The 27,260-nt window shown below is 32.5% G+C and overlaps 1 protein-coding gene across 3 annotated transcripts in view; it reads right to left on the minus strand.

Moving 5' to 3' along the window:
* The window catches only part of LOC140447799 (ubiquilin-1-like), a 173,041-nt gene that overhangs the window by 97,469 nt on the left and 48,312 nt on the right, over positions 1 to 27,260 (minus strand). Inside the window, exons 1-2 of one of the 3 annotated variants that reach the window (XM_072540664.1) lie at positions 19,741 to 19,761; positions 16,393 to 16,436 (exon numbers count right to left, since the gene is read on the minus strand). The gene's annotated coding sequence lies outside the window, so the exon portion shown is untranslated. Of the gene's footprint in view, positions 1 to 699; positions 885 to 16,392; positions 16,437 to 19,740; positions 19,762 to 27,260 lie in introns of those variants that run through there. The other 2 variants (XM_072540663.1, XM_072540665.1) reach the window with 2 other exon arrangements.

Genomic DNA, 27,260 nt, shown 5'->3' on the forward strand with positions numbered 1-27,260 from the left:
AAACATTACAAGATACAAAATAACGAAAATGTAATCCAAAATTTGACAACCCACAGAAAGACGAAAGAAGATGTAAAACAAAATAGTTGGATGATATGGAGAACAAACTTAGAATGATGGACATAAAAGGATGGAGGAGGAAACCTCATAAGAGGTCTACAATAAAGCCAAACAGCAAAAAGGCCTTACAAAAAATAATAAATAAGGCAAGAAGGATAAGGGATAGAATGAATAAACATCTAGAACACACTTGGATACCAAACTAAAGTGTACTCCTGATGTAAAGCAGAAGCTGTGCAAGACCGGTAGGAATAGCAACAAGTTTAACTCAATTTTGGCGGTTTTTTTTTAAAAACACGTTGTCTCACATTACTTTTATATTAAAATTTAGAATCTGCTTTTAACATATATATGTAATAGAAGTATATATTATATTGTATTATGTTATGTCTGTTATAAAATAATAAAAACTATTTGTTTTAAACATTGCTCCCCTTTGTTGTAATGAACAAATACTAAGTCAACAATGTCGATAGAAGTTTAAAGAGAATGTTACTGTTACTATCTTTAGATAAGATAAGAGATGAAACAAAATAACCATAGTATTTTATTTGGTTGGACAAAATCCATTATAAACAAACTAAAAACTGTAACCTGCTATATCAAGATTGGAGTAAACATAAAGAATACAATACTTACAATTATTTTCAGAGTACTGTCTTGTTGAGAAATAAGTTAAAATATTTACGTATTTTAAACTTAATGAACAACTCTTTTATCAATACTTCACTAAAAACCCTTTTTACATTAACCAAGCGATCCAAGTAAACTATTTGTTTGAAGAATTAGCACTCTACACCCTGTCAATGATCCAACACACGTTGCACGCTACTAGTTTGAGGTTAACATCAGTCATTCACATTGAATCTTAATATCAACGCGGCGTTGCCAACTTACGATAATAGCCACAGCCCGTTTCCGGTTTTTGAATGATAAACAAGGTTGAGGTGATTATACAGGTAAAAGAATTAATGAGTCAGATTTTGACCAATCCGGTAAGAGGATAATACATTTTTTGAGTTTTGTTAAGTTAAATTTATATTTAAATATTTTCTTTAATAGACTATCATAAAATTCATGGAATCAACCGGTATGGGTATTTAAGTATTGACAATGTTATTTGATAACAAAATCGTTAAGTCAACATTGCTATAATGACAAAGTATATTTTAATTAATAGATAAGGGACCACCTCAACTACTAATGTATTGACTGCCAGTGGCGGCTAATACTTTAATTTGGAGGAACAAAAACTAATAAAAAAAATTTTTTTCCCAAACTTTGTAGGAATGACGATCCCTAACCGCTCAAGCTTGATTTTCGAGTATAATAGAATCGAAAGCCATTTGGAGTATTGAATCTGACCTGACAGTCAATGAAAAACTCATTTCCTGGTTTAAACTGTTTTAAAATATTTAATCTCTTATTCCTCTATACTCTGTAAAGAGCAAAATATAACTCTTGAAGGGGTTCTTAAGTTGTTTTATTGTGGCATGTATTTATATGGGATTGAACCAAAATTGATTGTAATGAAAATTACATTTTATATTTGTTTTGAAGTTTTCCATTTTGGCATTTTGGAGCGAATTCTTTATGTTTTTGCATTTGGTTGAGATTCATAATAAGTATGGGGATGGGTCATCTTCCGTTGTGTAAAAAAATTTTCCCAGTCTAAAGCTACAGTTGAGTTGACATCACACAGAGATCAATAACTGATGATTCATCTGTCGAGACACTAAATCTATTATAGTTATTTATAATTTTATATATTATACTTTTGGATTTCGATTGGCTATTAATATCGCTATTAGACTGTGAATTTGACTTGACGTAGAATTAGGTGTTTAGTTTTGAACACGAAAGGTTGATATTGTACTGTTCTTAGATAATTGTTTGAAATATGACCCTTTTGCTTATACGTCTAGCAAGACAGATTTATCTAGTGATATGAAAATTATGTACGTGATGTTTTCATAATTTATTTCAATAGAATTTGGAGTCAATATTATTGGGCTGACAAATTCTTCTTCAAAGCTTACTAATTAACACGACATATTATTATGTCGTTGTCGTTATATTCTGGTAGAATAGCACCCACTTTTAAAAAGGTTGGGGTAACAAGATTTAGGCCCATTTCTTTCAATTTCCGGATAAGTCGTATAAAATTATTGGACAGGCATTGTCCAACTAGTCTTTCTGCCGCAGTTACAAGTCTTTTAGACCTCCAAGGGATGCACGTCAGGCGGGCGCGCTTGTTTGGGGGGGGGGGGGCTCCAAAATGATATTGTTTTTCTGTATTCAAAATAGTAAAATGGAAAAAATAATTTTTTAAATGTGTTTTATATAATACGCTAAACTGTATTTGTTGATTGTGCATATCACACACGTAAACTATACAACGCATACAATTCCTATCGAACAGCGCCTAGTAATATCATTTATTGGTAAATAGATTAGGTAAAAAAAAGAAGACTTTGCCCTTATTCAAAATGCTTTGTTTATCTTTTTCAAATTTCTTTGAAGTTGTTTATAGGTTTTGTGTCAGCAGTTAGGAGTGTAATGAATAATTTGTAGCAAAATAAATATATTACATAAAAATGTAATAAATTAGATACTAAAAAAAAAAAAAAAAAAAAAAAAAAAAAAAAAAAAAAAAAAAAAAAAAAAAAAAAAAAAAAAAAAAAAAGGAGAATAAAATTTTATTGTTAGTACATAGTGTTTTATTTAATTGTGTACGATTGCCAAAACATAAAATAAATTTAATTAAATTTAGAAAACCCTAAAGGAGCGAAAAATGTTAGGTTTTGCATGAGAGCGAGCATCTATAAAGTATTTTCCACCTAAGAAGACCGCCTTGCAATTAAATGCTGGTAACTTTTACTAGCGGACCAGATAAGCGGTGATATATTTTACACTACCTTTATGAATAACCTTTTATTGCTCTGTTGTTTCAATCAGAATCCTCAAGAAGTTATCGTTTATTGGTTTTAATATTTTATTGCAATAGTACGAGTACGGAATATTTATTTAAACAGTGAATTTATTACATGTTAATTTTTTTCAATTTCGTCTGACGTATCGTATAATGTAGGTTTACCCAATAATCAAAGTTATGCCTTTACAAGAACATATTATTTGAAAAATAAGGACTATCATGTGTGATAATTTGTAATCTCCTTTATAACACTTTAAAAATTTGTTTAGTAATGTATTTCTTAAATCCACACAATCATTGAAAAATGATTCATGTTATTTAAAAATATCTTTCTGTTACACTGTTATCGACAAAGTAGAGCAAATTTGAATTTGTCATCATATTACACTTCCGTTTATCGTTAAAAATTAATTGATGGTCGTGGGTTCTATTGGTGTTATTTAATACTTTAGCAAAATACATAATCAGCAAAAATCTTATTTAAAACATGCGAACGGTTTTTGCAATCACAATCAATGCAGTGTTTATGCTTGTTTAGCATTGGCTGTTAAATAATTTGTGTTCGACTGTTTCGTTCTGTTGTACAACCCTCGTCCTTTTTAGGATGTAGTAAAATATTTTTTTTATAGTAGTGTAGTGAAGCGGTATTTTAAAATAAAATGAGTAATTTGGAAAAAAACAAAATACAGTCGAAACGTAGAGTGTTAGAAACGAAGAAGAACGGCGTTTAGTTCTGAAAGTCGAAAGTTATTTAAATTTGGAAAAAAATCATATGGGTCCATTGACATCTGTTATGGAAGTTCAGAAACGCGCATGCGATGCTTGCGGTATCTCAGAGAGGATATTCCGAAGAATTAATAACATGAGTGAGGATGAAATAAATAAAGTAAGGAAGAGAAATAGTCGACATCCAAAAACTTTATATTTGCACCAGTCAATTAAACTTGCAATTAAAAATATTAGGTGTATATGTATAAAGCCAAAGAATATGTAACAATTAGTGCTGTGTTACAAAAAATAATAGACAAGAAACTGTGAAATTGGTTGAACAAGTTTGTGGAGAGTGCTGAAACATTTAGGTTTTCGATATAAAAAGACAAATAATATTGTGTGAACTCTCTAATGTTGTTTCAAAACGGTGGCATTTTTTAAGAAAATACATGAACAATAAAGCATCTGATAGTCCGAGGCAAGTTGTATTTTTAGATGAAACTTGGATTTTCGCTACAGGAAATATGTCAAAATCATCCTGGCAAGATGGCACCACGAAATATTCTTCTAGTCTTTCCGGTAAGGGTAAACGCTACATTATACATCATGCTGGAAATGATGAGAGTTTTATTCCTGACGCTAGTTTAGTTTTTTCGTCCAAAAAAAATACAGGTGATTACCATGGAAATATGAATGCAAATATTTAAAAAGAATGGTTTGAAGAAAATTTATTAAAAAAATCGACGACCATCCATAATAGTGTTGGATAATGCATCCTACCTCTCAAGAGTAAAAGAGAGATTTCCTTCAAGCAGCTGGACAAAAGCAGAAATAAAGTTGTGGTTAACAGAAAAGAAAATTTATCACAGTGACATATTTTTAAAAGTCTATTTACTTCAAAGGTGTGGAGAGCACAAAATTCAAAAGAAATTTGATACTGACCAAAGGGCTCTTAAATATAGCCATGAAGTTCTTCGACTTCCGCCCTACCATTGCCACTATAATGCAATTGAGTTAGTTTGGGGTATAGCCAAAAATTTGTATGATACAACATGCATCCAAAACAACAGATGACGTTCTTAGTTTATGGAAAGAATCGCTAGAACAAATAAAGGCAGAACAATGGCAAGATTGTATTAGACATACGGAAGACATAATCGATTTAGTGATCGGAAAGGATTTAGTGCCAATTTGTTTCAAGGTTATATTTAGTACAGTATCTACAGAAAGTAAAGTCTTAGATGTATTTTATTCAAATTTGAACATACCAGCAACTTGGCACGTATTTTCCAATTTGCACGCAAAACCATTCGTACAATTTTCACTCTAAGCAAAATAGAGACTTATAGAGACATTGATGAACATTTTGATGTCGACAAATAATTTCGAGTATTCGAAATATTCCGTCCCACTTCTTTTAACATGCCCTGTATATACGTATTATATTCATTTTATTTGCCTTTGATACAGTAAAATCCAATATTATTACTGAACATAAAATACAGGAAATTAAATATTTTTACTTTTCAAGCCATCGGAATTAAATAATATTAACGCCCCACTGATCATATCTTAATTACATATCGGATGTCATAGGGTAAAAGGACTTTACCCTAGCACCGGTACTGCTTGTACATTGTACATGAATAGAACCATAGTTGTCCGTAACTCATCTACGGTGAGTTTACTATTAAAATAAATACATATTCTGTTATTGGATAAACAAGAAGTAATCTTGAATACAGGCATTATTTATAGCACTTAATAAGCTTGCCTTTTAGTTAGAAAATTCAGTCACAGAAAATAGTACCTGTGTTCCAGCAAAAACCAAGTTTCGTTGTTTATTATTGATAAAATTTGGTTATATACGATAAAATATATGAAATCACATGAATCCAAGATCCAATTTGGGATGCAATTTTAGGTTTATATTTAAACTTACAATCTTAAATAATGTGGGTTCATTTTAACTGTAATATTATACACAAAATATCAAGCCGAACCCCCAATTATAAGGTTGATATTTGTGTTTCTCATATTGTTAATATTTTTCAAACAATCATTAAATTAACCTATATACTTGCATAATAATATGCACATATATAGCTATCAATTGAGTTGCCGTAATTGTTATTTCCCAGAAGTACAGAAATTTGATCATTTTCCGAATTTACATATAAAAATTATAATGTTATTATCGAAATCAATTTGAAATCAAAATTTTGAAGTTACTTTTGCAATTAAAACGGGATAAATAATAATGAAATTCATTTTAAAGCTAATCATGAAAATTATGTTTTAAATGGGTATTACTCTATTTAATATAAATTACGTAAACATATTGAGTAATTCTGAATTGGTCAGAAGAAAATATTGATATGAAATATTTATTGAATAAATAATGTTGCAGTTTTATTATAATATATTCGGGTTGTAGTGACCTAGTATTATTTTCTAGTAATGAGCAATTCGATTAATTTGTTGAGTTTTTAGACTGTAAATAATTAGTTTATTTGTTTCGATTATCAGTTTCGAAACTACTATATAAATTTCATCCATTTATTGTATTTCAGTGCTTTAAACATTTCTTTTCCAAAAACACAAACATATCAGTATTTAGTTTAATTGTAAGTACAGCCATTGATACGCATATATCTAGCTCAGTTGTAGTATATTAATTATTATTTACTGTTGATATTACGGTGAAAAATAATCTTTATACAAGGTGGCCGGACGAAAACGAAGCAGGCATTATCAGGAACTACGGCAACATTTTTGAAAAAGCAAGCGACAGGTCAAATTGTGATTAAAGAGGGACACTTTCTCCGGTATTTTCGATTATTTTACCCCTATGCCAAGAATCTCACCCCAACATTGTTAATAGCAGTAGGGGTCAAATAATATCGTTCGATCGATATCGTTCGAAAGCCATTGAAATTCTCATTGATCTTTAAATTCGGTCCAATACTTTATTTTATTTATTTTCCGGGAGTTCATTATGTTAATTACCAATAATGATAATTAACGATGAATTTATTTTGCATGTACTCTTGTCTGGGGCTGAGAAATTGATACCGAATGCGGATAAGCCAAGAACTGCTGAAGGACAAGAAGAAACCACTACATTAAAGATCCTTATGGATATCTCAAAATAACTCCACGAGTACTCGGTGCCCGAGTGCTAAGAATCCCCGGGAGGAAAACCAAAAGCATAAATCGCATTGGAATGGATACGAACACTATATAAAACTCAACAATTCACAACAATGGCCTTGGAAATTGGACTCTTATAAATCGATATATTTGGCGTTAGCGAAGTAAGATGGCTCAGCGCTGGACAATGCCAGCATAACAACGTCATTCTTTACTACTCGGATAGCAGCGCTGGCAATCATAAAAATGGTGTGGGAATTAGGATTAAAAAAGGACTATAATCGAATGTTTCTAACGCTATTCCCTATAATGGTCGAATAATCATGTAACAGATAAAAGCCCACCCAATAAATATAAATATAATTCAAGTTTATGCTTCAACATCTAGCGGCACCGAAAAAGACAGAAAAACTTTATTGAGATTTAAAAGATCTGACAAAAATCTTATAAAAGAGACCACTTGGTACAATACTGGCAAGAGAATTATCTAAGAGAAACTAGTTATCGTAAACACCTTTTTTTTAGCAATAACCATATTGATACAGACGATTGTTTTTTTACAAGGAGTGTAAAAACCTACTCTGGTGCTGATACAGACTGGACTACAATGTACTTCTTAACAATGTTAAAATAAAATTGAAAGAACAAAAGAAAAAAGTGAAGTTCCAATAAATTAAGCGATTGTGCCAACTTTTCTAGAAACTACAAAAAAAAACCGAAGAATGCTGGATATACAAAAATTGTAAATAAATAGAAGAGTACAACAGAAAACAGGACACAAATAACCTGCATAAAAAAAACTGAAAGAAATTACGAGTAATACGCGGAAGCGAATATCACTAGTCACAAGAAATTATTTAATACAATACACCACGACGGTCAAATACCAGAGAAATAGTCTGTCTTTTTACTCTTGCTTAAAAATCCTTCTGAAAGTTATTCAACAGCGCCTATTCAATGGCAAGAAATTTCAATCAAAGATTGTCGTACAAGCAAATGCCTTTGTGCCTTTTATGCAACGAAATTTTTGATTTGACGCTATAAAGCCATCCAAGCTGGAAGAGCATCTGAGAATATGTCATCCTGATAAAACAGATAGAGATTAGAAATATTTTTAATAAATTAAGAGAAACTTCAGAACAGAGCCGCGCTGGACAAAATCTTCCTTTCAACGTCACAAAGAAACGATGATGTTTTGCGAGCGTCTTACAATCTTTTGTTTATAAACGGCATGCTACATGCTATCGGCGAACAGTTCACAAACCTCACAAACCACAGTACACAAACCTTCATCTGATATCATTAAAACAATTTCTTTAAGTAACAACACAGTTTAAAGATGTATTGATAAAATAAGTTATGTTGGGTAATTATTTGCAAACGACCCATTTCTCTATACAGCTGGACGAATCAATTTTGCTGCACTGCGTCATCCAGAGACAACATTCAGTTGCTAAAAATTTGAATTTAAGATTGGATGAATCTCTCCAATTTGTCATTGATGCAGTAAACCGAATCTGAAACAATGCGTTGAATGCGATTATTTGTGCAGACGTGTGAAGAAAATGGCAATAACAATAACAGTTCTTCAATTTGTTCCAGGTAATTTGCCAAAACGACGATGTTTCACATTACAAGAAAAATTGTTTGGAATAAGTACTAACGAAGAACTTAAGCTACAATTTAGAAACGGATACCAACAATTCTGGCTTCAAAAAGACATATCCATTACTTATCCCGTATTATGGAATACCGTTAGAAAGTTTTTAATTGCTTTTTCTTCTTCATACCTAGTAGAAAGGGGTTTTAGCGCAGTTATAGATCCCATTAGATATGCCGACATTAGATATGCCGACGACGCAGTAGTTTTTGCAGATAGTCTGGACGGTTTGCAAAGAACAATGTCGCGTATATCAGATATAAGTAGAGAACACGGACTTGATCTTAATACGAAGAAAACAAAGTACATGGTAATCAGTAAGCGCGAAATATTAAATACACAGCTTTTGGTTAACCAACATCCAACTGACAGAGTGAACAGCTACACATACCTTGGTACCAACATTAACAGCCAATGGGATCACTCCAGTGAAATAAAACAACGCATAGGAAAAGCGAGATCGGCGTTCATAATGATGAAGTCTCTTTCCAGAAGTCACGATTTATCACTTGCTACCAAAATCTCTCTCATTAGATGCTATGTATTTTCTACGTTATTATACGGAGTAGAGGCCTGGACACTTTCCGAAGCTTCTTTAAGAAAACTCGAGGCATTCGAGATGTGGTGTTACAGACGTATTTTAAAAATTTCATGGGTGGATCGTTCGACTAATGTTGAGGTCCTACGTAGAATAGGCAAGGAATGCGAGATTATTAACACCATCAAAGAGCGCAAACTAGAATAACTTGGCCATGTTATGAGGAAAGAACATAGATACGGCTTGTTGCAACTCATTCTTCAGGGCAAGGTATTTGGAAAGAGAGGAACAGAGAGAAGAAGAATATCTTGGCTTCAAAACCTGAGAAAGTGGTTCAATCGTTCAAAGTTCACATCGACAACCGGACTATTCAGAATAGCAGCAATCAAAGTTAGGATAGCCATGTTGATCGCCAACATCCGGAACGGAAAGGCATCGTAAGAAGAAGATAGATCCCATAAAAAAAGTAACAAACTGAATATCATTAACCGAGGAGATTTAATATTAAACCTAACTAAAGTAATGCCAAATGTTGATAATTTATCATTAAACCATCAAGTTCATCCTTCCCATTAAATGGATTTATTTTTGCTTAGTTTTTTTCATGTAACAGTTACTAAATTTTTCTTCTTCTTCTTCTTAAGGTGCCATGCATTTCTGCGTAGGCGTCCACCGTACATCGTCTTGTCAGGTGAGATGTTAAATATTCTGGATTAAATAATTCTGTTTTTAGCAGCATTGCGAAGCATTTCATAGCTGTGGATTCCTGTCCATTGTCGAATATTGCGCAGCCATGACATTTTTTTTACGTCCGAGACCTCTCCTACCCTCTATTTTCCCTTCGAGTATCAGTTGCTGAAAAGTGTATCGTTCTCCTCGTATAATGTGCCCCAAGTATGCAGTCTTCTTACTTTTTCCATAATTAAAAAGTTCCCTATCCTGTAAGCCCGCTCTTCTGAGTACTTTCTCATTTCTGACCCTGTCCGTACTAAATTTTTATTTATATAAATTTGATTGTGTAAAAATGTGTCACTACTATTAGAAATTTAAATCTTTAAAACTGAGCAGGGGTCTATCTAAAATTGAGAAACATGACAAGGGGTCTACGAGAGAAAAAAGTTTGGGAACCTCTGATCTAGATGAATCCTGGCTAAACGAAAATCATACCGTTTCAAAAGTATGAGAAGATAAAACTATTACAAGTTCCCGGCAAGTCTCTAGGCAGTATTGGTTTAAATGCTCCCGCAGAAAAGGGTCGAAGGTTAGTAATTACGCACATTGGTAGCAAACATGGTTTTATGGAGAATGGTTTATTTGAGTTCATTTCAAAATTGAATCAAAATCTCAGGAATTGAATTTTCTACCAAATAATGCTGTCATTGTTTTTGATAACGTCAGCTATCACAAAAAAATAATGGAGAAGTTAGTGACGGTCTCATGGAAAAAGTAGACATAAATGAATGGCTCCAACGCAAAACCATACCTTATGATCAGACTATGCATAAAATGGAATTATTACGAATTGCCAGGCAACGTAAATCGTACTAAAAAAATATGTCATTGAAAAAATAACAAAAACAAAAGTAATAACGGTATTACGTTTGCCACCTTGTCATTGTCAAATAAATCCAATAAAGTTAATATAGGCTCACGTAAAAGGTGAAGGGCCAGACAAAATACAACTTTTAAATTGAAGAATGCCAAACAACTTTTATTAAATTCCATAAATTTATTTTTTTAGTTTTTTTGATAAATCTTAATTGCACCGGTTTAGCCTAATTTAATCTGATGTTTCATTGTCGAACATATATGTATTTTTTACATCTAAGTAACTTCATTGCCGACACACTGTATACTTAAAAATAAATACACCACACTCATATATATAGTAAAACAGCATAATTAATTAGTTGGTGGTGTGAAGAGTAAACGTGAATCGGGTTTGCCTATACTGAATACAGGGCATTATTACGTTGTATGAACATTATTGGAGCTTGTTGTGATGTAGCGATCGCTATAGACTTTAATCTAATGCAGAAACCTGATAATATGCAATGTGTTTTCATTTACGGTCTAACAGACTTGTTTCGTTTGAATAAATGCGGGAATATGTAATTATTAAAAGCTTTCGTTAAGGTTTCCACAATTTACATACATAAACCATAGTGAAGCAGAACTATGTTTATTTATATACCTTTTTATCATCATTCTCATTACATTATGAGAAATTTGTATCTTTTCAAAGTCAAATATATGGTTTCTTCCTCCATCACAAATCGTTAACGATATATATGAAAGTCCTCCTTTTTAATATGCAATACTCATTTGAGTGTGGGCAACCCCTCTGCATATCCTCCTACTAGTTATCAACACATGTCAGGATAAACTTGTAAGATCAATGCTTGCTACAGATTCGGGATGATTTTTTTGAAATCCGTGCGTAAAGTTTATCAAATTACACCTAAAATATATTTTTACCATAAATTAGTACGGGTATGGAATTTCCTCATGTGACCGATTTAGGTTGTTTTTACTTAGAAGTTTTGGTGTCCATTTACAACCACTCTCAGCAAATGATTACTATCTGCATCTACGTCTCTCTCTGTAGCTTCGAGTATTATATTTTCATATTTTTCTGGTATAAGCACATACTTCGACTAAATTTTAAGTCTGTTTTTCACAGTGAGACCACATACCATATATATAACTCATTCGTTTACGCAAATTCACTTGTCTTTTCAATTGTATATAAAAAAATGTCACCACTTTTTCTTTCGACTTCGGTGTACCTTCCCATTCTATATTTTCATTTGATTTACGAATCGTAACGTGTTCACGTCTCCAGCGACCTTATTTCTCCCTCAGTCACGCAAACACACATTATTGGAAATATATCGGTTGCCAAAAGTTTTTCACACTTTTCACTTTCGTGTCGGTTGATAAAATATGTCGGAGTCTGAATATATTTTCCCAATATTTTAAATCCCTAGAGATACAAGCTAAAATAAGTAATTTCTTTCTACTTAGTCCCTTTTTTGTTGAATTTAAAGTATATACTAAAGCTCGTCCGTATTTAACAGGGGAACCAAATGTATTGACTGTTTTTGGGTATTCCTTATATTTTGAAATAAATACAAATTGATTGAACAGTTGGACAAACTTATAAAACCGTTTAATAAAAAAAGTCAAACAATTGACACCATTCTAGACTGCTAAACTAAATTCACTGTTAAATTTCGTGGAAAATATCATAAGTATTTTTCAGTTTTCCCCAACAAATATGGAATGAGTCTACTGACCAACCGATAAAATCTACTTTAAATTTATCGAACTAATACAGTAATCAATCTGCTATGAATTCGGATAATTGTTGAGTAAGTTGAATAAAAACTTATAGCACGGTCTTTTTTGCTTTATTTGGAATGTCAAGTTATCGTTTGCGCTGGCCAGGCGGATATACGAGTTTGAAAACAAGCTCAGTTTATAATGCATATGTTTGGTAAACACGGATTCAAAACAAATAAAAATATATTGTGATTTAGAAAATGTCTTACGTTGTTTTTCCGGTTTTTATTATTTCCTGTCACTCAAGGGTTGTTAAAGTATCACTATTCTTCAACCAGGTCTTCGATTTCGTGTTTTTTTATTACATTGTTAAAGATGTTTTTACCGATATATTTTCCATAATATTTATATACTGTACACATACTACTTTCGAGTTTAAACCGTATATGTACATAGGCCAATAAGTTAGATTTTTTCACGACACAACTGTATAGACGGGTTTGACAGTTGAAATATGTGTATGTATAGCGTGTTGGCCCATTGCTGGATGGATAATTTCTATCATATTCTCTCAACTTCCAATCTGTTGACTCCCATCTCTCTGACATCTTCCATTACTATATATCTGCATTTCTTTCTTGGTCGTCCCCTCTTTTTTTGCCCTCAAGTACTCTGCAACCAATATTCTTGGCTTGTCTATTACCTTGCATTCTTTCTAGATGTCCGAGTCATTCTAGTCTACGTTTTTTTACTACTTTTGTTATTTATTGTAGGGTTAACATACAATTGGTACACTTCTACATTAGTTCGTCTCCTCCATTCCTCCCTACTACTTTTCCACCAAACATTCTGCGAAGTATCTTTCTTTCCTATGCCTCGAATCTGTTCTGTATGGTTTTGTTCATAGTACATGTCTCGGCAGCGTATAGCATTATGGGTCTAATTATAGTTTTGTATACTGTTATTTTTGTATTACGAGATATATCTTTGGCCTTAATTATTTTGTTCATAGCTCCAGCACATCTGTTTTTATTTTAATTTGATTGATTTTAATTGAGCATATCTCATTTTGTGTATCTTTTTTTTTGAAAAAGTGTGAGCAAAAATAATGAGTTTGACGTTTTGATTGTTTATTTAAAAATAAGGCCGGTCCAGATAATTTGACTGAATGGATCTCAATAATCTGGGGCTTATTTTCTTTGTCAAGACATATAGTATTAAGCATTGAAAAAAAAGTTGAAAAAGATTACATTTATGTACACAACATGATTTAATATAATAAAAAATGCTCATAATACAAGCCTTTTAACGTTTACTCCTTAGAATTTAGTTGAAATTAAATGACAAAAAAGATTCGGAAAGATGGTTAAAAACACAAATTTTTGAAAAAAAGTGTCCTATGACCTTTAAGATCTAAAATAACCCCTTTTTTAACAAAATCACTGTTACGTTAATTAACAACATTAAGGGCTGAAATTAACCAATCTTTTATGAGAAATTAGAACGTAGAAAGTAGAGTTTTTATTTTAACAGTAAGTGAGAAGTACAACTTTTAGCAAACAAATTTATTGAAAATTGTTTACAACAGGAGTGTTGTAAACAAAGAATACTTTGCGTTCCGACTACAGTAAAAGGAGTGGGGGTAGCCGAATGTAGGGCCAGCCGCGCTCTCCAAAGAATCCAACACGACTTCAAAATAGAGCGCTCGGAAAAAATGACAGATCTAGGGTTCTACTGGACTAAATTTGCTCTTTCTGAGGTACAACGTTGAAATAATATCTATCGTATTTTCATTACAAAATTATCCAAATAAAAGCATCTAATACTTATGGAATATACAAACCTATTCTTAAGTCGCTTTTTATTGAATTTTTTAAATTATTTAAAATATTATTACATTAAACAAATATTATTTGTAACAGTATTGTTATTGTAACAGAATTGTATTTGTATAAACCGTTATTTATAAACAATTTTTTCATATACTCAAATTTGAACAAATCAGTTTTTTAGTATTAAAAAAAATATATTTTTAGAGCAAAAAAACGTATCAGGGGTCGGCATAAATCAGGAAACAAACTTGCATTAAGGGAAAAAATGAAGCGTCAAAATGAATTTATTCAAAGAAATTTGTACAAAAAAGGGTGTACGTATGTGAAATTATGAATATAATTTCAGTGTATGAGGACCGTATTACATAGGGCTGGTTCAAATAAAATTAGGATAAGTAGTAAGGGGTTATACAGATAATAGCAAATCACGTTTATGCTGCTGCGCACACACTCGCTGTATTTATAGACTTTCACTTGAGGTTGTTCTTCGTACGGAGCAGCTGTCTTTACCGGATTCTCAACACGTGTTCCGCGGTACTAACACTAAGCTTACGAGATAGAAGCACATTTGTTATCTATCTCTACGATTCAAAAGAGGATTCGCGGTATTTTTCGCGTAACTATCAAAGAGAGAGAGAGAAAGCATGTCTGTTACTAGCTGCAGTCAACAGTAGAGAGTATGTCTGTTGCTAGCGATAGTCAATAGGCAAGAGTGAAGACGTCTGTCGCTAGCGATAGTCAACAGAAAGAGAGGGTCTTTTCGTTTGCTATCTTACAACTGTCTGTATTTCTAAAGGGGTGGGGTTAAAGTGGGAGTAGAAAGGGTTGGAATGGGGTAATGATTGTAAAATCTATAATAGGCTCTAGATATATCCGTCTGTTAATTTCTGCACTTACTGCATTATTCTGATTAATTTGTGAGCCTAGGTATATAAACTCGATTATATAACAACAAGCCTAGTTACAAAAAAAAATTAAACTAGTGATATACAGAACTGTTATCAAGCCCATCCTCACCTACGCGTCGGAAACGCGGACGATGACAAAGAGCGATGAAGAACGTTTAAAATGCTTTGAACGTAAAATCCTCCGGCATATCTATGGAGGAGTACAGGAGGCAACATTTATTTAATATTATTATATTTTAAATAAATAAATAAAAAAATAACAATAAAAAGGTAACTTAGGAAAAGATTTGTACATCCCGTAGTCATTAGCGGCTTTGTTTTGGATAATTTGGCAATGAAAATATGATAGACGTTATTATTTTATCGTTGTACCCCAGTACAACGTTGAGATCCATTCAGTCAAATTTCCTGGGCCGGCCTTAGAAATTAGCTCATTTTTCAAATATTTTTATGAACAAATTAAATTTCGCAAAAACTATTTAACGGATCTGGCCCAGCTTTGCACACAATTCAAACACGATAAGGCCCTCAAGTTCAGGTACATTTAAACAAATTTTAATAAATAATAAAAAAGTTATTAAGAATATTCAAAAATATTTTGTTGTTCATTTTGCAGTAACTTTTAGATCCATTAAAAAACTGACGAATCCCTAGATATAAGAGTCTACCACATACTACACATTTCAACTGTCAAACCCGTCTATACAGTGGTGACCAAAAAATTATCATTTTTTACTAGACTGATCTAATAGTCGATATTACGTGCCAACCATAACATCTCTATTCACTAAAAGTTAATACAAAACCGATATGGAAATAAACCTAAATAAACTCAATAAGAAAGCGTTGAACCAGAAAGAGAAATGGTCGGTTATATTTAACACAAATTAATCCCACCTTTCCAATCGAATATGGAATCTTTTACGGGTTTTAGGGCACGCCAAAAATAATTAATCAGTGAAGGAGTGTTCACATGTTTCAATCTACTTAGGGACTTAAAAAATGAGCCGAACAAACAACATCAATAACTCCAGGATATATTGAAGTGTTCGGGATCGGACAAGTAGCTTAGATTTGGAATCGAAAGTTATGGAGAAGTCAAATGCCAGTATAGAGCTGCAAAACGTTTTAGTATATATTAAAATGTCCAATATGGCCTGCAAAACTTAAAACCATCTAGCATTTATACTAAATAATTTAGAAAATATCAAAATAAATGCGTAACTGAATTGATGGTATGAAGTGGAATATGTGTTGTTATACTCGTATACTTAATCTCTAATAAAATGATATAATCAAAAACTACTTACCCAAAATAGAAAAAGCGACTGTCGCTCAACGAAGTCCCAAAAACCTGTAACAAAATGATTATTTTTAAACACCTGAATTAAAGTAATCAGTATTTTTTATATGGAACATATTTCATGCAGATGATCCAAAATTAATCTTATTCTTGGCGAACATAGCAGGATATTTTATGTCGTAACGAAGATACTTAGAACATTTGGTATATTTAACAAGAATTTATAGTGAAAATATATCCTGTTCTTGGACTAGGTACAAAACTTCTTTAAGTAGGTGAGAGGGATACCTTAAGAATTGTATTTTTAAAAACAGAGGGGAACTAAAGTGATAGACAGAATACGAAGCCTTTCTTCATCTTGGCATAACGTGTCACCGATCTAATCGGTGAATATTCCCATATGCTATGATTATCCATTTTTGAGTTCCTTTTCCTACCGGATTTTGTCACCCCCTCGTACCATCTCTTATGTCTTCCGTTTTTCGTGCTATTTTTATCTTAGTTTTAAACATTGTTTCGCTGATCTTTGTTCTCTTATTCTTTCCAGATGTCATGTTATTACCTTATATGGAGTACCAGATGAGACCTTATTCTATAAGCTTTAGCTATGTTGTAGTTGGATCGTGACTCTTGCATTCTTCCTTTGTTTCTTCATATCCAGAACTCTCCTTATACTTTCCCTCCATAGATTCTCCTCAAAACTCATTTTTCCTGATCATTCTATTTTCAACGTTCTTCCATCCCACATTTTGAAACTAACTTTTCTGCTACTAATTCTGTTTTGTATTCTTTTTATAATCCTGCTATCCTTGTTCTCCAGTTCTCTCTTGGCCCCCTCCAAACTGTGCCTGCAACCTTCCCGGTTCCGCGCCGATCTTCTTCAGGTTCTTACATCTAACAAATTTTGCGCATCCGCTGCCACTTCATCCTCCCACCTTTTCCGTGGCCTTGCGCATTGCATTTTACTACCTAGGGATCTTTTCGGCAATCTTTCAGTCTCCATTCTGACTACATAATCAGCCCCTTGAAGTCTCGTGAAGTTTAACGAGTTCTGAGATCAGTCTTTCTAACAGTTGGTAGTGTTTCTGGTTGTACCTGGCTCTCCATACTCCGTTTTTCTGCAGCACTCAAATATTAAATTCATAACACATCTTCTGAGTCTGCTTTTATTACAATTGTGTATGAACCTGATGTAGTATAGCCCTCGCCTAAAACACACGATGCGGAATATGATTTTGCCTGTGTTATGATCATTGTTCTTTTTTTCTCTTTTTTTAAGATGTGTACCGACAGAACTATTTCTCAACGCTATTGGCATCTCTTATCGCAGAAAGTTCCGTTAATAATTGATTAATGATATTTAGCACCTCTTATTTCCGGTTAAAGCTATCTTATTTCTTCACCTTTACAGGTTTCTTATTAATAATGACATTTCTTTCCTTGTTAGTAGTGCTACTTCTTCAGTATATATTACCATGAACCACCTCTTTCCACCTTCCACCAAGGCCTCCTATTCATTCGCAATTGTTTTCAATGCTTCATCTCTGTCCTCTGCTGTATAACTGTCTTTAAACACACTTACATACATTATGTGATGACTACTCAGACTTTTGTTACATTTTTATGCATTACACAGCCAAAAATACGTCCGGATTTTTAAACGTTTTAATGTACGAAGATAAGGTTGTAAAATGTATACAAATGCCAGAGATAATCGATTTCTTAGACAACTTTGGGAACGGGATCTCGTAATAAAGGATTGGTTTAAGCCATATCTTACAATCAAATGCTTGTAAGAAAAAGCAAGGGTTTGTTTCCGAAATATGGCAAAATTTCACGCGAATATGACCTCCTCACATAAATATATTTATTTGTTCTTAATTCATCTTGGATTTTTAAACCTCAAAATCAGATTGCATTCTATGCTCTATACTGTTTTGTGACTTTATATTAGCATTTTATTTTTTCCACACTTGTATATGTGTATTTTTCGGCTATTTCCTGTATTTATGTCGTCATTTTCTTCTTGATCTTGCTAGGTCCCTTTTAGGCGCAATTCACCAATTTATAAAAAACGAAACATTACCAATATAATCGTGGTATGGCCACAAGTACATCTAAGAGATGTCGTGTATAAACATTACGAACATTAATAAATAATCCGATGCAACGGAATATCAATACACCCGATTTTCCTACCCAAAAGTGGTTATCATTAGAAACACTAAAATGAACAAGATTAATTGAAACACACCTTATTTAAAAGAACACACCAATGGCTGGTTTATGCCGATGATGTTGTTTTATTGGGTAGAAAACAGGGAGAGCTGATTGAGTGGCAAAACAACAAAAAGGATCAGTAAAAAAATATAGTACTAGAAATCAAAATAACGCAAACAGATAGCACGATTGTGATATAGTAAACGGATATCGAAAAATAAATCACGAAAGTTGAAAGAAAGATAATAAACGTTAATATAACGCTTTTAGCTTAATTATTATTATGATAAAACCAAAGTTACTATATGATTTCAAAACATGGATCGTCAACAAATACGACTGACCAAAATAGATATATCGGAACAGAAAATAATGTAAAGGGTTTAATGGTTTCATAAACAGAGGTATCCAACAATTTGGAGGGACACACAAATAAATTTATAGTCTATAGAAAGAACCAAAAATAGATAAAACTAATTATAAGACTTCATTGAGACATCTAAAGCAAATTGAAGAGACAATATTAATTAAATCAAGGATTACCAATTAGAATAGCAAGTAAAATGCCAGAAGGAAAAGAAGAAGGTGATGGGAAGCGACTATACGAGTTATCAACCGTAGAAAAATAAAGAATTAGAGAAAATAGGTTGTAGAATCGCTAGAATACATTGGTCATATAATGGAAAATGTTTTGAGATATTTGAGCTATATTTTTCTGAACATTCTGGGAGAAAAATAGGGAAAGTTCCAGGTGTTTGAACAAAAATACCACAACCGTTTTTGATGTTGCTAACGCAGATATGATTGTGCAAGGATTCTCCCATAACCAGGCATTCAAAACATTAAGAAATTTCAGTTTTGATGTCAAATTAAAAAAAGATTGTGAAAAATTTCATTTAAATAAAATATACTGAACTTCAATAAAGAAAATTTAAAAAAGTATATTTAAGAACAACATTTATCGAGAAATATAAAAAGCTTTAAACCACATTTGTATATCAGAATTTTAGAAGACTTTTATATAAAAAACAAAAAAATTAACATTACCATACGAAAGCACGCACGAGGACAGGTTAACAGTTTCAACTTATAAAATCTATGAAAATATATGTAAAATAAATACAATGAACCCTACCTGCCGATCCAGGCCAAGTCACCACTAGAACAGACATTAAGGAACTGACCAGTGGTCACTAGACTATCAGCTTATCAGTCAAATCGCCACCGCGGCATGCCCATTTGGTTAGGGAGAGGGTAACCTACGTGGTAGCAAATGATTGTAAAAGGGTTGTCACGGAAACCTCTCAAATACAAACATTTTTCAACAGGCGTCAATTGCTCGTGGAATATTTGTACACTCAAAGTATAATTCTCTTAAAAGTGGAGGCAATGGGTATTGTTTGTTCTTGTATCTATGAATAATAGATATCTTGTTCGCTGGATGGATATTGTTTCTTTGAATTTAGATAATAATAGAGTTCTTTGCATTAACAGGTTTTACACAACAATTAAAATTTGTTTAATTGAAGGGTTTAGACAATTAAAATATCGTTAAAATTGTTCACTTTTTGTCACCCCAAATGAATCATTTACTTAAACTATTAACACCCATTTTTTTTTACAAATTTCCTAATTTTAGTTATTAAGTTTAATAATTATCAGTTAATGTTAATATGGAAATATTCAAAAAATTGTTTTGTATACTTGCATTTTTGAATTTTTGCCCGTCCTATAAATAGATCACTGGTGGGCGTTAGGATAGGTCAAGTAAATCCAAATTTTCAAGCAAATCCGTCGCGACGATGAAAATTCAATAAACAAATTTAAAATTAAAAAAATACAAAGACTTCTGCACAGATTTACATTCAACTCAATACTGAAATACTGCACATTTATATTACATTTAGAAGTTATTAGAATAATAGGAAATGAAGCTGAAATAATATTGACTATCAAAAGAAGAAAACTTGAGTACTTAGGCCATGTTATGGCAAATGTATGTATGTTATGGAAGGGCAAAGATACTCATTATTGCAGCTTATTATGCAAGGCAAAATTCGAGGAAAGCGAAATGCGAATGCAGTAATCCAGAACTATTTAGAGCGGCACTCAACAGGGTCCGTATAACCATGATGATTTCCAACTTCGATAGAAGATGGAACTTAAAGAAGCACATTTTGATACCGCTAAGTACTAGTGCCCTATTTATAGATCAGCAAAATTAACTTATAATGACGATCCATCAATTTATATTTCGAAGATTTATTTTATAATAAACATTAATCAACAAGAATAATACAGTAAACTTTAGGGCCGATATGAAACCGATATGATATTGGAAATATACCTACAACAGTTATATATCAGTTTACTACAACCGAAAATATCTAAGAAAAATGTTTCTTCAAATTTTAACAAGTTTTAAGGGTTGAAAAAAAAATTTTCAGTAATATATAAAATAAATGGAACGCTGGTAGGCGAGCGGTTTACCCCTATAAGCAGAGCATCAACTAACTAAAATTCTTTTTGCATTTCTAATGCACCAAACCTTTTTTATTCGATTCTATATATTTTTCCAAGATGAAATGTATTTTTTTTTTAATTTTTACAAGTGGGCCGGCAATTGTTATTGTTATTAACAAATAACTTATACAAAAAAGCAATTTTACCGAATTGTTTCAGAATAAATTTTTTTAGGTGTATCTCATCAAAATAAACACTTTTTCTCTCTTGATAATTTCGAAAAATGCCTTAATTAGTGATTTTTGGGATTTTTTTTCTAAAAAACTACTAAATGAATTGCAATTTTACAAATAGCTTTATAATCTTTAAACCGTCGAGTACAAGTTAGAATATTTTGACAAGGATAAATGGTTTCTATCTCGCTAAAAACGTGGACCCAAATATTTCGAATATGCCTAAAAAAATTACATTATAGCATTGTAAAAAATTAATTTTAATTAATTATAATATGTCTATATAAAAATAATTAGAAATATCTTTTTTTTTAATAAATTGTACGTAATATTTGTATTGAATTAATTTTTTAAATTTAACCAAATATTTCTACGCGCCGCACGCCTGTATCGCCGCAATCGCTGTACACACTTGGCGGTAGACTGCTCGAAATGCATATTCGAAATATTTGTGTCCACGTTTTTAGCAAGATAGAAAAAAATTATCCTTGTCAAAATATTCTAACTTGTTCTCAACGGTTTAAAGATTATAAAGCTATTTGTAGAATTGCAATTCATTTAGTAGTTTTTTAGAAAAAAAATCCCAAAAATCACTAATTAAGGCATTTTTTCAACAAAAAAATGCAAATAACTCGAAAAGAAAGCATTTTTTGAAAAATTATTTAAGACAGAAAAAGTGTTTATTTTGATGAGATACACCTAAAAAAATTAATTCCGAAGCAATTCGGTGAAATTGCTTTTTTGTATTAGTTATTTGGTAATAACAATTGCCGGCCGTCTTGTAAAAATTAAAAAAAAATACATTTCATCTTGGAAAAATATATAGAATCGAATAAAAAAGGTTTGGTGCATTAGAAATCCAAAAAGAATTTTAGTCGGTATATTCTGTTTCTAAGTTTCTTTTGAGGGGTAAACCGCTCGCCTCTGGCCTATAATGGATGAAAGCGCTCAATTTTCGATCTGGTCGTGATATCCATTTTTTTCTAAGGTCGCTTTCTTCTAATTATTTGTCCCTGTTCTACACGTCTTGCTAAGGAGATGTACATTACGTGCGAAATATTATTTTTTTGGAAATATGCAACGCAATAATTTCATTATATCGTCGTTAAATAAAATCAGAACAATCTTTCTAAGTGTTAAGTATCTTAAAGCATCGTTAATATCGCTCAACGACTACCTAAAATATAGGTAAGACAGATGGAGCTCCAAATATAATAGGCAAAATATTATGAGTCGTTCAAATTTTTAATCAAAAGTATCATGAGAAAAATGTTATTTTGTTATATAATACTCAAACACATGGGTTCACTTCCATAATTTCAACGTTCTTCAATTAGTAAGATGGCTCAACACAGGTTTCTTCAAGCGAGTTTGGTCACTGAAAAATGAAATAGTGTCTTTCTTCCTGGTTGCGGAATGTGAACTGTTTAAAGATTATATATCATATTAAAAAATGAAATGTTAAAATGCAAGGAAAAAACCAGATCTTAAAACTTTCGAACCGTAATTTGTATAATATGCAAATTATCTAGCTAAATCTTATTCCTCGAGATTTAATTCATCGAATATTATACAGCACTGGCAGGATGGCTTAATTACACTATATAGCGAAACAGACACATTAACACTGAGATGAAGTCAACAATTTATAAAACCAGTGTAAGACCAATAATGGCATATGCCTCAGAAACAAGACCCGACACAGACAGAACACAAAGGCTACTGGAAACGGCAGGGATGAGAGTACTGAGAAGAGTTACAGAGAATACGCTGAGAGATCGAAAGAGAAGTAAAGACATTAGAAGAAAATGTAACGTACAGTGTATAAATGAATGTACAAAAAATAGAAAAAAGATTGGAATAACCACACAAGCAGAATGGGGGGAGACCCATGTCGTCAAAATAGTAAGAGATAAGTCACCAAGAAGAAGTATCGGACGACCGCGCAAAAGATAGAGTGGCAACCTTCCTTAGAGGTATTAATCCGCAAATGAACAAGCAGAATTGCATATAAAAAAGAAGAAGAATGTACAGGAAGACAGTTTAGGAATTGTAAGATAACTTGGGAAAATTTCGTGGTTAATTTGAAACAAGATTTCAAAACTACAGTGCAATAAGATATTATCAATATACCATTCATTGCTCATTCTCGTTTGCGTTTTCATATATTTGTGAGTAGATTTTTATCCGTAGTAAATTGACGGATGGAACACCTCCGTTCACTCAAAAATAACTACGTCATAATTTAAACCAAATTATCACTAGCTGATACGTATGACAGTTTATTTCATGTTGAGATCATAAAAATATCTTACCAATTAATTGTATTTTTTAAGTAAAAAAATGATTATGATCTATCAACATTTTTCTTTTTAAAATCTGCAAGAAAATAAAATTTCTGCAGCTGGCTGTATACCATAAATCACGAAAGTTTTATTCAAAAATCAGGAAAAAAGGTAGTATATATAATTAAAATACCCATTTAGCTACATCACAACAGAACATTTTCGGACTAAGAAGTCCATCATCAGTGTATTTACCAGGTGTACATGAGTTAAACCACTTTAAAGGCTTTTTACCCACATATTTAGTGGTTTGATTCATGTACATACGGATGATGAACTTGTTAGTCCGAAAACGTGCTGTTGTGATTTAGCCCAAAAGGGTCTTTTAATTATGTATATACCTTTTATAACGGATTTTTAAATAAACTTTTTCTTTGCAATTTTTGGTCCGTTTCTAAGAAAGTTTACGCACCATTGAGCTAATCCAAATTAAAAAAATGTTTGAAAAATACTATCAACTATGATTGAACTTTCAAAATAACTGACTGCAAACGTAAATTTCGTTAAGCTAAATGATGTATCTTAAAAAAGTTAAAAAAGCATGTGCGGTTGCTTTTAACGAAATGATAGATTTTTGGTTTTGTTAGTACATGTACATCTGCAAGTATATGATTTAGTGGTAAAAAATTTGTGGACAAACTTTATGGATTCTGAAGGATACACACGGATAGCTGATACAAGAGACCAAAAACGAATCGAAATTTTTATCATTTAAGGTTAATAGTTACTAAAGATCACATTAAAGTGATCTTTAGTAACTATTCGCAACAAAATAGAACCGAATTTAAAACACAAAAAACCTGTACAACAGCCAACGGAGGATCACAATAAATCACGAGAGTGATTTGCAAGAAACCACTTTAATTTGCAAATTCGGCATTGAAGACCTATATTTTTCAGAGACGAATCTAGGTTTAGTTTAATCAATTGTTACGGTCATCATGAGTATCGACGTCCAGGTGTAAGATACTCATCCGTTGCAATTCAGAAAGTCAACCGATTTGCTTGTGGATCTGTTATGATTTGGGCCAAAATCAGCTTAGACACTAAAGTTATGCCGACAATGCCTCGAAAGATTATGTGATTTCTGCAAAAGACTAACGTTATTTTAACCTCGTTTAGGCGGAGCGCCTCTTCAAGGTATACAGCTCCCTTTTTGTTTGTAGTTAAAGTCATTAGGAAGATGATTGGTTTGCTAAGAAGCAGTAGTCATAGTTGGATGAGGAAGGTTGCTAGCCATGCCGTGTTGAAAGCTACCTTCGCATATTACCAGTTATACGTGTGGGAACGGCTCTTTTGATTGGGCATTTTGGCTTGCAGATTATAAGTATCTGCGATATCTTAGTGGAGACGCTTCTAGGATGTTGAAGTACTCATCAGGAAGTTCGTTTCCAGCCAAGTTGAGAAGTTCGGCCGGGAGAAAAGGAACTTTCTTTAGTGGATGACTATTGAATCAATGTCCTAGGCGATCGCAAAATGTTTGTCCTTTGCTCTGATGTTGGAGCTTTATAGTACGTAGGACTTATCTCTTACCGAGGGAGCGGATTCTGCTCTCTATTGTAGAAATATTAGAGAGTTGGTGGATTAATGGCGACGTATAGTCTGCACGTTTTCTCATGATTTTACGTTCAGTGTGATTTCTGATACATAAAAATCCTTATCTAAAATAACCTCATACGGTTTGTATGACTTTTTAAGACGTTTATTAAGATATGGTATTTGTTTACGTTTTACTGTTATATGGAGTACATTTATAATCTATTTCTAATGAGTGTAGAGTAATAAAATCTCATGAAGTATTTAAAAGTGCTACAGGGTAATCCGTCAATAATCCGTCAATAAATTCCGTCCGCATTGCAAAATTCTGTCGTTTCATAAAGAGCAGGTAGGTATCACCCTGTTTTAAGGGATTAGTCCATTGTTATCGACAGATAAACACTGAGCCAGAGGCGCGCTAGTGGGTTAATTGACAAAAGAATATGCATTCTTAAAAATCATATTAAAGGAAATAAAAATGTAATACAGCAGAACAGTGTTATTAAAAAAATATAAAATGTAACAATAAAATATATACGAACCGAAATCGGGAAATACTCACAAACACACACGAATGAACTTTACATATTGAAACACTTGTGGGGAGTTTAAATCAATTTATTCACAAAAACTACAAAAACTTTACTGGATACGTTATTACAATTCTACATCACTATAGTCTTCATTCGAAGAACTGTCATCATCCCCTGGTGTTATAATTATAGGGTCAACCACCTGATCGACCAAGTTGTCCAGTTCCCACATTTTATCTTACTCTTTTAAAACATGCTGGATTGCTTTTTGCCAGTTTTCTGATGTGATTTCCATAATGGCTTGATCAAACAATACCTTGACATCTTTCATTTTAAATGTGGTATTGTGCCTTGCAACATATCCTTTAACTTGTGCCCATATAAGTTCTATGGGATTTAATTCGCAATGATATGGCGGTAGGCGTAGCACAGTTACTTTATACTTTTCTGCTACATCTTCTACGGCATATTTTATGAAGCGAGATTTATGTTGTTTTACTACGGCTAGTAGTTCCTTCTTTATTGAATTCGTCTCAAACTGAATACCTTTATTTGACAGCCAGTTAATAATTTCTTGCTTTCTCCAAGCTGAAGTTGGTACCTTCTCTATGCGCCTTGAATGGTAGCTTGCATTATCCATAACCACGACCGAATCAGCTGGAAGAAATTTTAACATTTCCCCGAAGTAGTCTTCGAAGACATCCGAATTCATGTCCTCATGATAATCTCCCGTCCGACACGACTCAAAGCTTAACAAACCTTCTTTTAAAAATCCTTCTTCGCTTCCAATGTGAGCAATTATAAGCCTCTTCCCTTTTCCCGAAGGCACTTTAATGCCCGTCGAAAGGCCTTCTATGAAAGCTTGGCGAGCACTTGTTACATTTTTATCTTGCCACATTTTTTGGACTATATAACCTTCGTTTATCCACGTCTCATCAAGATAAAAAATTTTCTTGTGCTCTCTGCGGTACTGTTTTATAGTTCTCAAATATTTTCGTCTCCAGCAAATGATTTCATCACTTTCCAGTAATAGTGCCTTTCGATTGTGCTTTTCCCAGGAAAAATTCATACTTTTTAAAGTTTTCCATAAAAGTTTTCTGGATATCAAAGGAATATCGTTATCTTGGCTTATCTCCATTAGTATTTTGTCAAGGGTGGGTATTTCCTTTTTAAAATAAAACGAATGAACTTTTCTTCGAATGTCACGTTTGGTGTCTTCACCTAAGATTTTTATTGGTCTTCCTGATTTTCTCTTGCATGGACTTAACTGGCCTGATATCTTTCTTTCTCGCAATAATTTAAAAATCGTGGACTGTCCAATTCCAGTCATTCGGGCACATCGCTCAACACTTTCTTGCACAGACAAACTAGGGTGATCGTGTTTTATGCAATCATATACATTTAAAATTATAACTTTTTCACTAACAGATAGCGGAGAATTTTTTACACCTCTTTTCTTTGGAGTAAATGTCGCCATTTTATAACTTTTTCACTATTTCTATATCACAATATTACTGTATGTTTAATTGGTGTAGTAACAATTAC

Source organism: Diabrotica undecimpunctata, chromosome 8 (genome assembly GCF_040954645.1).
Source record: "Diabrotica undecimpunctata isolate CICGRU chromosome 8, icDiaUnde3, whole genome shotgun sequence".
NCBI lineage: Eukaryota > Metazoa > Arthropoda > Insecta > Coleoptera > Chrysomelidae > Diabrotica > Diabrotica undecimpunctata.